This window comes from Nilaparvata lugens, chromosome 5 (assembly GCF_014356525.2).
Source record: "Nilaparvata lugens isolate BPH chromosome 5, ASM1435652v1, whole genome shotgun sequence".
NCBI lineage: Eukaryota > Metazoa > Arthropoda > Insecta > Hemiptera > Delphacidae > Nilaparvata > Nilaparvata lugens.
The window spans coordinates 46,799,115-46,809,910 of record NC_052508.1 but is presented as its reverse complement, the minus strand read 5'-3'; positions in this window follow the sequence as shown (position 1 = coordinate 46,809,910).

The window sequence follows — 10,796 nt, the reverse complement described above, 5'->3', positions numbered from 1 at the left end:
GAATGACCAGCAAGAACTAAAACGACAGCGAAATGATGTTCTGGGATGCATCGGAGTTCGGTGCAGAGCTAATAAACTGAAGGTGAACATCCAGAAGGATTTTTTATAAGTATTTCTATCCGTCCTGTAATGTAAAATTTTGTGGATTTCCAGTTGGACACAGAAGAAATCGGCTCTACAGATGTTTGTAGCTTTTTGGGGATCAATGTTGACTCTTGGTTGAGATGGAAGAATCATGTTAACGAGGTAGTGAAACGACATTTGTCATCTCAAGATTGACAAAAAGTATGAACCAGAATGTGATATTCTCTGATTATTACGGTTACTTCCAGCCTCTGCTAACATATGGCTTGATATTTTGGGGTAGTTCAGCTGAAATTATAAGAGTATTAAGGGAAAAAAGTGAGTATTCAGGATAATGCTTGGGAAACCTACTAGAACGCCAAGCTGACAACTGTTTCGAGAAGCAAGCATTCTTACTCTTCCCTGCTTGTATATACGGTAAGATACTTGAGTGAATGAATCACTCTATAGGTTTAAATATAAAGCTTCGTTGACAAGATGATCTGATCTTCATGGCTATAATACGAGGTCGAGAAATGCTTTGAGCATTACTAGCAATAAAGAGCAAACCTTTGTTCAGGAATAATTTTTATTGTGTCGCTATTGTAAATGTTATTTTTATAATGACGACTGTGAAACATACGGTACTCAGTTATTCACAAGCAAAAATAAAAGATAATATTATTATTATTATAGAAAAGGTATAGAGGTTATAATATAGAAAGAAATGTTTGTCTACCACAAACAACTTTTTATAAGAGTAATCTAAGCTATCAAATCAATGTTATTACTAACTAGCTCTGTCAACAGTAAAAAATTTAAGTTATAACTATTTTTGTGGCAAACTGACAACATTGCAAAGCTATAAAGCGCAATCTGCTTTGTTGAATGAGAGGAAAGGATAGCAGCACCATTGTAAATCAAATAGGCTAAAACCAGAAGCTGACACACTTTCTTATTATTCTTATTCTTAAGTAAATATTGATCATTCCAATGACTACAACCTTCCAGAATGGTTTTGTAGTATGTTATTGATAATATTTTACTGTACACATGCTGAACATCACTTTTGGCGGCGAACCAGTATATGAGATTGTGGTCTCTATCTAAAAACTCTAGAAAATCATCCATAATTAGTCTAATGATCATCTAAGGAGTTTCTTGAGAAAATTTCAAGGTAGGCCCTAACTGTATTATAAAACAGTGGAATATGAAGTAATCATTATTTTGAAACAAAATGATGTTAGAACATCTTAATATGATCTATTCAATCATTTTCTGACTCATTGAATAGTTGTCGTTTGTTTTTATGTCGATTAGGGGATGTCAACCTACTGGAGTTACTTTTTAGCATATTCACACTGTGTCAGCATCTGGGATCTGTATTTAAAAATCAAATAATGCTAATTTCATCAATAATAACTCATGAAGAAGAGTGATTTCACATACATATTCATTTCAATTCTATGGTTAATATTTCCCATATAATATGATGATATGAATAGTTGTATTTATTGAGAATATGAAATTTACAATAAAATTAACTTATTTATCAGCTTACATGAATGTGAGATACAGCAATTGATATAGTGTCAGCTAATGGTATGGAGGTAACTTATGTCAGCTACTGAAGGTTGTCAAGAATGGGGGTATCAGCTATTTGTGAAATTGTTCTGTATTTGAAAAAAAATATCGATATCAAAATATTTTATTACAGTTCTTTTTTTATGTAGACTTATTATTGAAAAAAACACTGAAAATGTGATTGATGAGATGTTTTTCCAATTTCAGTCAAAAATTAATTGATATTAAGCTTGATTGTGTCAGCTACTGGTTCCTTTACCACTATCATTATAACGTGGACAAAACTAGTAGGAAATTTATCAAGCTACACTATCTAATGGTTAGTCATGTCGGTTAGCACATTGTTCCCAAGATATGTTTACCTACTCACTACCCTTAACAAAACTGCGGGGTCAAAATAGTCTCTCAAACGTTCCCCTCTATTACATCTTAATAACTGTACTAAATGGTAGGTTTTAGTGTTAGATTCTAAAGGTGCGTACAGACTTTCGTTCCGCTCCAAGACCGAACGTCACTCCAGCAGAGCGATTGATGATCGACCGGCGAGCAACAATGGTTCGACCGGGGAACGCGAGAAGATCTACCATCTTCCGTAACGTTCATGATCGGTGCGAGTAGAGAGCGGAGGCGGAGCGATGCTGTGCGATGGTGGTACGTGGGCGGTACGAGGGAGGAGCGTGCTCGGTGCGGGTGGAAGCACGAGTATGTGTACGCAGCTATAGGCTCATCTTCTTCTTCTCTATACTTATAAAAGGCTAAGCCCCGACAGACTGAAATCACACCACAGCCAAAACTACTGAGCCTAAAAACTTGAAATTTTGCACGATTGTTTATGGTAGCCTGAAAACATCCACTAAGAAAGGATTTTCAGAAATTTGCCCCCCTGAGGGAGCTGGGGCCCCCCCAAAATTTGTACTTTTTACCGCTCATTGCACAGCAAAGTCATGAGGAACTTTTTTGTTCAGCTACGAAAAAAAAAATTGATCTATGCAGAAAAATTTCGATCACGAGCACAGGGGGGTCCAGGAGAGGACATTTTTCGGAAATTTTGATGTAAAATCACACTACAGCTCAAACTAATTGTCCTACAGACTTGAAACTTTGCACAAATATTCTTCAAACATGCTAGACGCGCACTAAGAACGGATTTTGAGATATTTTGCCTCATAAGCTGCGTACACATATACGCTCTTCCAACCCGCACTGAGCACGCTCCTCCCTCGTACCGCCCTCGTTCCTCCATCGAACCACAGTCGCGCCGCCCACGCACCCATCATGGACGTTACGGGAGATGTTAGATCTTCTCGCGTTCCCCGGTCGAACCATTGTTGCTCCCCGGTCAATCATCAATCGCTCTGCTGGAGTGACGTTCGGTTGCGGAGCAGAGCGAAAGTCTGTACACACCTTAAGGGTTTCAAAGGCTGAAAAAGGATCCTATTAAGTAAAGGTGCGTACAGACTTTCGTTCCGCTCCAAGACCGAACGTCACTCCAGCAGAGCGATTGATGATCGACCGGCGAGCAACAATGGTTCGACCGGGGAACGCGAGAAGATCTACCATCTTCCGTAACGTTCATGATCGGTGCGAGTAGAGAGCGGAGGCGGAGCGATTGCTGTGCGATGGTGGTACGTGGGCGGTACGAGGGAGGAGCGTGCTCGGTGCGGGTTGGAAGCACGAGTATGTGTACGCAGCTATGAACATGATAAGGTGAGTGCCATATGGAAATGAGATAATTTATCTATTGACATGTGATATTCTAACATATGTTGTAATCATTGGAAATACAAAATAATATGTTAGAAATTCAAAAAAGAACATCTGTTCTATTATTGTTTTCTACCTGATTCCACTCAACCCCAATAATATAGTTCTGATAATTGATAAATATGTTTAATAATTTATTATTATTATTATTGATATAATAAAAGTATTGTTTTGATAATTAATTATTATCATTAATATAATAATAGTATTGTTTTGGTAAGCAATAAATATTTTTATTTTCACAAACTCTGTATAATTTATAATGGTGAATGTGAAACAGCTGCATGAAAGAAATTATCTCAAAAACATATGTTTAGGAAAACCATAGTTTTTTGAACTTCGTTTTCCTGATGCATGTATAAGCCTACACGTGGCATGTATTATTAATTTTTCAGCTAGAACAGTTTTTTGAGACTGCTAAATAAACGTCTACAGTTTTATCAATGCTGTATCGGCAATATGAAAACGCATGCAGTTAATATGTCTTTAAATAAAGGTGTTGATATCTACATGATAATTATTCTCTACCATTTTTATTTAATTAAAATTTCAAAATTATTCAAGCTTGATAGAATGATTGACTCACTGTACAGTCAGTCGAAAATTTTAATATTGAAATAAGGGGTATTTTGGCAAGCTGAACAAAAAGTAAGGTCCTATGCACCTTTTGATATTATTTCTTCAAATGAAAAATGAGTTTTGTGGGTTGTCAAAACTCCCCTGAAAGAGAACTATTCATTTATCCTATCTTTTAGTAAAATAACAATGATTTCTGCATTGAATAACATCTATCTTGCCAACAAGAATCGAACTCTTTGTGAATTTAGATATGACCTACACTTTAGATTTATATAATTCTATTAATAATTCTATAATTCTATTATATAATTCATAATTCATGGAAATTGAAGTACTTTTTTCAGTCAGTTGATGATTAGTTGATGAAATTGATTATCAAAAGAGAAAATGATTATTTTATCAATACAGAATTAGTTGAATGAATTGTCGATGTACTGAGTTCTTGGTCAACAATAATTCAATATTGGTATTTATCCAATCATTATTTTTTTCAGAAGTTATTTAATTTGAATTAGAAATATTTATAAGCTCCTATCAATTTATCATTCGTAACAATGAATTCTTCAAAACATGAATTTAATCAAATAAAAAATTGCCCAAACTTCTGTATTCATGTTCGCATGTTTTCCACTTGTGATGGATAGAAAAAATATTGTGGAGCGAGCTGCACGGCGAATTGTAATCGAGGGCTCTGATTGGCTGAAAAGTTCAGCGTTCGTAGTGAGGTGAGGTGAGCAGTTAGAACAGAGGCAAGCGGAACGGCGAATGGTTCGGAGTACAGTACGGCGAATGATTAACAGCTGATTTTTAACATTATGAAACATATGCTCATGTTCGTTGAAAGGCAAGATGTTCGGAGGAATGCACGGTTTGCTGCGCGGTTCGAGGTTCGGTTCGGCATGTGTGGACGCACCTTTAGTTGTTACAGGACATTTACAGATCACAGGCCAAAGCAACATGATAATCTATCTTCTTCTTTTTCTTCTTCTTCGTACTCCTCTTCTTCTTCTTCTTCTTCTACCTATATCTAAAAGGCTAAATCCCGACAAACTGAAATCACACCACAGCCCAAACGACTAAGCCTAAAAACTTGAAATTTCGCACAATTTTTTATTGTAGCCTCAAAACATCCACTACAAAAGGATTTACAGAAATCTGCCCCTTCCCCCTGAGGGAGCTGGCCCCCAAAATTTTCACTTTTTAACCGTTCATTGCACAGCAAAGTAATGAGGAATTTTTCGTTCAGGTACGAAAAAAATCGTTATGGAACTGAGATAATTGACACATGATATTCTAACATAATATGTTGTAATCATTGGAAAGCTTAAAACAATTTCATCAATTAGCTGATCGAATTGATTTTGCGTTGATTAAGAGCGCGAGCTTACCACGTGTTTGTTCCATCATTGTATGCTTGGCCAGTTCGGTTTGCGCCTTCTATCAGCTGTATATGGAGTCTTATACACTCCGATTAGAACAGAGCACAAAGGTTTTCTTTGGTTAGGAGTTTGTTGATAATTCGTTTTTCAAATTCAAATTTATTGTCATCAAAAATCACATTGAAAACTTCTTAATAGACAGCAAGATTATAGGAACAAAATGTCAAACATATACCTACATTTATTTGTAGCACGGCCAGAAAAAGACAAAGACAATACTAGCCGTGAGTTTATTAATATAACTTAATATAATATATTTTTTGTTAATATTTTGTGAATAAAAATTACGAGTTGATGAGAGATGCGAGTAATTCCTTATATTTGATCCGAATGGTTATTCATAATACAGTAGTCGGGGTCACTGCAATCAAAATTTTTTTTTATTCTGTATGGTAGCTAATAAATTTCATAAGTATTGATTGTCCATAATGTATCCAATGGATACATAATGGAAGTAATTGAACTACTCAAAATTAATGGCTTACTGGTCCCTCATAGATTTATAGTATTCCTGGTGATTGAGCCTGTCTTTTTCAGCGTTGTCTATTACAGTAAAGCTTAATTTACAACTAGCTTTCGAACTTCGTACCGCCAATGTATCTCATGTTACACTTGACTTTATTGGTGAATCATGAAATTAATTTATCTGACAATCAACATGTTCATTTACATCTCAATACAGACTTCCTATGTGCTTAGTCATGCAGCATTCATTATTCTGAAAACATAATTATTATTCTTCTCAATCAATTGGTAGTAATATCTATCAGTAAAGTTTTCAATAAAAAAAAGGTTATATCAGTGTTTCAAAGGAAAATATTCAATGTTTACATAGCTGTAGATTGTCGATATATGGTCCAGGAAATATGCGATGTACGATGAATCACACAGAATTCCATATTCTTTCCATTTTAGGATGAATATAAGCTAAGCTAAATTCAAAAAATTGTAAATTATTCTTTCATTCTTCAGTAATTAATGAATGCATATCAATATGAATACTATACATATATACTATACAATATAGATATACTCTCTTTCATTAGGTGAATAATTTTTTTCAACATTTTCCAGTTTCTCAATGATAGGGAAGTGATAATATTATTTGTATAGGTCTTCAAAGGAACCATTATCAACAGCTGGTACCAATCAACTACACTTCAACTCAAAACTACCGTTTTAATACCAGTACACAATAATTTATCACAGGGTGATATGTTTATTGCAGCTGGTAACTTTAGATGCTAAATCATATTATCACAATATGATCTTGAATCATGATCATCTTTTCGTTCTTCAGTAGCCGCTCGGCCGAAAATTCGAAAACATATGTCTGTAAAATGGATTAATAAATAATTATTATAAGCCCCCTATTAAAATTTCTGTTCAGAAACTATCCCTAATATTCACACAACATATTCCCAAAGTTTCATGCCGTTATGTCAAGTAGTTTTCAAGTCTACAGGGAACAAACAAACATGCAAACAAAACACAAACAGATTCATTTTTTTATAGATTTCCATTCGGCTCAAATAAAAGACTCTCTAAATAAAAGTAGAATGATAAGGATTCAGTTCTGTTGTTTTAACATTTTTTCAAATCACTTTTAAAAAGTTCATGTAGTACCTATTATGTGTTTGAGACACTTCTGGCGCTATCATAGTTTCACCACTATTCTGTTCCACAGTCCTATCTCTTGCAGTCGTTAACTATATCTATAATAATTATATAAAGTAAAGAGCTGGCTTATGCACGTACGGGATAGGAAAATTGTTTGACACATCATCACGTCTGAACTACTGGACTAATTAAATTGAAATTTACTTACAGATTCTTAATTAACCAAGGGTTATAGGCCTATTCTCAATTCTTCAAAATTTCTTCACGTCAAGTTTTAAAATAGACCCTTGCGAAGCACGGGTTCTTGCTAGTATAATTATACTAAAGTGCACCCTCAACTGTCGGGAGAATCTTATATCTTATTTAGGCCTACTAACCTTCTGCAGTGAAGCATTTGCCGGCAGTTTGGATTCCGACTGACTGGTAAAGTCGAGCTTGATGACATCTTTTCTTTGGAAGTGGACTGGAACTTGAAAAGTTGTTGTTTACGTTCAGAATAAAAGCAAGACTGGTAAGTAATTTAATGTTATTATTACTCTAATCTATCGTGAGTAAAGATATATATGAGAGAGTTTGATTAATCACTTCTAAAAATTAAGCAATGGAAGAAGAGTTAACCGCTATTAATCTGGAAAATAGAACCATTATCAATAAACGGATAAACTACACGTTTTTGTTCACATTACAAAAATCTATTCAAAACAAAAGTAGAAACTAGAAAACTATGAAATGAAAGTACTTCTGCGCCTGCGGGTAGGAATGAAGACCACATAACCTCAATTTCAAACACAATGAGTAAATAATCATAGCCAAATAGAACGAGTACCAGTAGGTAACGGTCACCGTTACGGCTATAGTGAGGTCCACGTTGTAATGACAGTATTTGATCAACTTTGGTTTTGCTATCCTTGTCTATCATTCGACAAAGCCGGTGGTACTATCCTTTTACCTATTCAAATAAATACTAAATAAATATTTTCTAGGTCCAAAACGATGCCAATTATGTTTTTGACAGTGTAGAAATATAATTAACTAATGCAGAGAATTGGCATCGCTATTCTTCTATCTCTATATCTGTCATTATAACGTGGACCTCACCAAACCGTATGTATCATCGGAGGTATAGTGAGGATGGCAGGTACGATTGACAATATTGTGTTTCTATCCTTGTCTATCATCAGGACTTCCTATATACCGGACCTGCGCCTATAAAAAAAATGGCCGCTGTATGTGGTAGCCGGATATTGATATTTTGAACGGGATCTAGACTAACTGAGATTTCGACAAACTGAGACGCTCTCTAACAGCTGATTGATGATTTTTTCTCAGTAGGAATTTCTATAAGACCACCACATACGGCGGCCATTTTTTGTCTAGAATCAGGTCCGGTAGTATAAAATAGGAGGTCCTGCTATGATGCAAAAAAGCAGATAGCGCTACCTCTCTCCAACTCTGTGATGTTGATAGTTTACCAGAGATATTTTTTTTACTTTAGACAGTGACTGTAGAGATGTAAACAAACAATTCTCAGTTGCCATGTTTTTTCATCATTCCAACAAAATACTTTAGAACACAAGTCGTATACAAGCACTACCTCTGTTTACGGAGGTAGTGATACAAGTCGATTGAAAATGTATTTTTGAATATAATGAAACAATTTTTAGATATTACCGTATGAGAAACACAAATTATACCTGATATATAGAAATAGACACGGCTTCTCCAGAACAACTGTGTAGTCAACTTGTCAGCTGATTGACTAGTAGCTCTGTGAACAATAGACCTCACGCAGTTTTTCTCAACCACAAGTATATCTGATGTCACCTGTGTTCTAGTTGATTCACAGTTGAAATCATAGCATGGCTTACTTTAGATAATCCACGGTATATAGAAGAAGACGGTAGGTGTTACGCGCATGTTTGCGCTAAATTTCCGGTGTAGCTGACGTCATTTTTTATATAATCATCTGTTTTTACAAATAAGTTTCATAAATTGCCAATAGGTGTTAAAAACCTCGGTTGGTGGCGATGACGCAATCTAGCTGGCTGGCCACTGCGCACACATTTCATGACCCCTACCGTTTCATCTAAATACCGTGAGATAATCTATCTATAGTAGGCTAAGATCATAGTCAATTTACTCTTAAAAACTGTATTTGTTTTCTCCAAAATCATCAAAACTCACTTATGTTAATAAACTCCGTTCACGTTTGAATTGTATAGCATAATATGATGATTTTTATCCAGTTTCGTGATAATCTTTTCATCTGATAAAAATATTCTCAATTATTTTAAAATTATTAGTTTTTTCAATCAAGAATATTATAATTTCTTCAACATTATTCAGTTCATTTGATCATTTTCTATTTTATTCTTTATTTTTTTACAATCACCCATCAAATTTGTTTTTCAAATGTGAGAATATTGATACTGATGGCCACGGTATATAGAAGAATGCATTTAGACTTATTTATTCTAAATACCGTGCTGATGGCCACTCATCATAAATAATATTCAAACCCTACCTTATAGAAATAGACACGGCCAGACATCTGTGTAATGCATGCAATGAATTGTCAGCTGATTGATTATGAATAATTCTATAGTCTGATTGATCCTATCTTCACAGTACCTAGATATAGTGATATCAGAGTATGGAGGAATTCCCTCTCTTTTCATCCTTAAAATGCAAAATTTCAAAAAACCTTCTGTATACATCGACGCGCAGTTGAAAAAGGAATATTCCTGCCAAATCTCATCGAATTCTATCAACGCGTTTGGCCGTAATCGCGTAACATACAGAGGGGGCGCGACAGTCGAGACCGACGACAATCGAGGCCTACGACCGTAGAGGACTGGAAAACAGTCGGGGCTGTACGAAAATTGAAATGTCCTCTACTGTCGCCTGACGCAGGCGACATTTGAGAACTCTTTTTTAGGAGTCCTCTGCGTCGCAGGTCTCAACTGTCGGGGCTGTTCAAAAATTAAAGAGGCCTCAACTGTCGCCCAACGCAGGCAACATTTGAGGCCTCTTTCTCAGGAGTCCTCTACTGACGCTGGCCTCGAATGTCGCAGGTCTCGACTGTCGGGCATGTACAAAAATTAGAGTCGCTTGCAGCAGATGACAGTTGAGGATACATCCTACGGCGATACCAGACTGTACCTCTACTAATGGGTCAATAGTGCATCTTTATCTAGTGTATAATAGATGTAATGTAATACATTTTGTAATGATTATAATATCTGATTTGTTAAAAACTAAATAATGGGAACTGCCTTCATAAAAAAGCATATGAACTTTCAGGATCGTAGGGCTTATCTTTAAAGGATTTTCAGAACGAAAATAGGCCTATGACACTTGTCGATATACAGGCCATCTTTGTGAAGAATTACAGCTTAATCAGTCAAGTATTTCAAGCGTGATGAGCTCACAGACAAACAGACAGAAAGACAGTCACCATCTCTTCTTATAGATAGATAAAAGATAGATATATAGATTTGTCAATGAAGGAGGCATGATGCAGTAGTAATGGATTCCCATTACTTGAAAATATGTTTAGGGACCACCATCCAAGTACTGGAATGTATATCATTATATTAAACATACTACCGGATGAACTGAATGCTCTTTTCAATTTGATAAGACTTGACCACCTTTGTTGACAAGGGTGGAAAGATGCGGGTTTTTATTTTTTCATGCTGAACTTAATAGAAATAAAAGTTTATTTATTGACATAGAACATTTTCT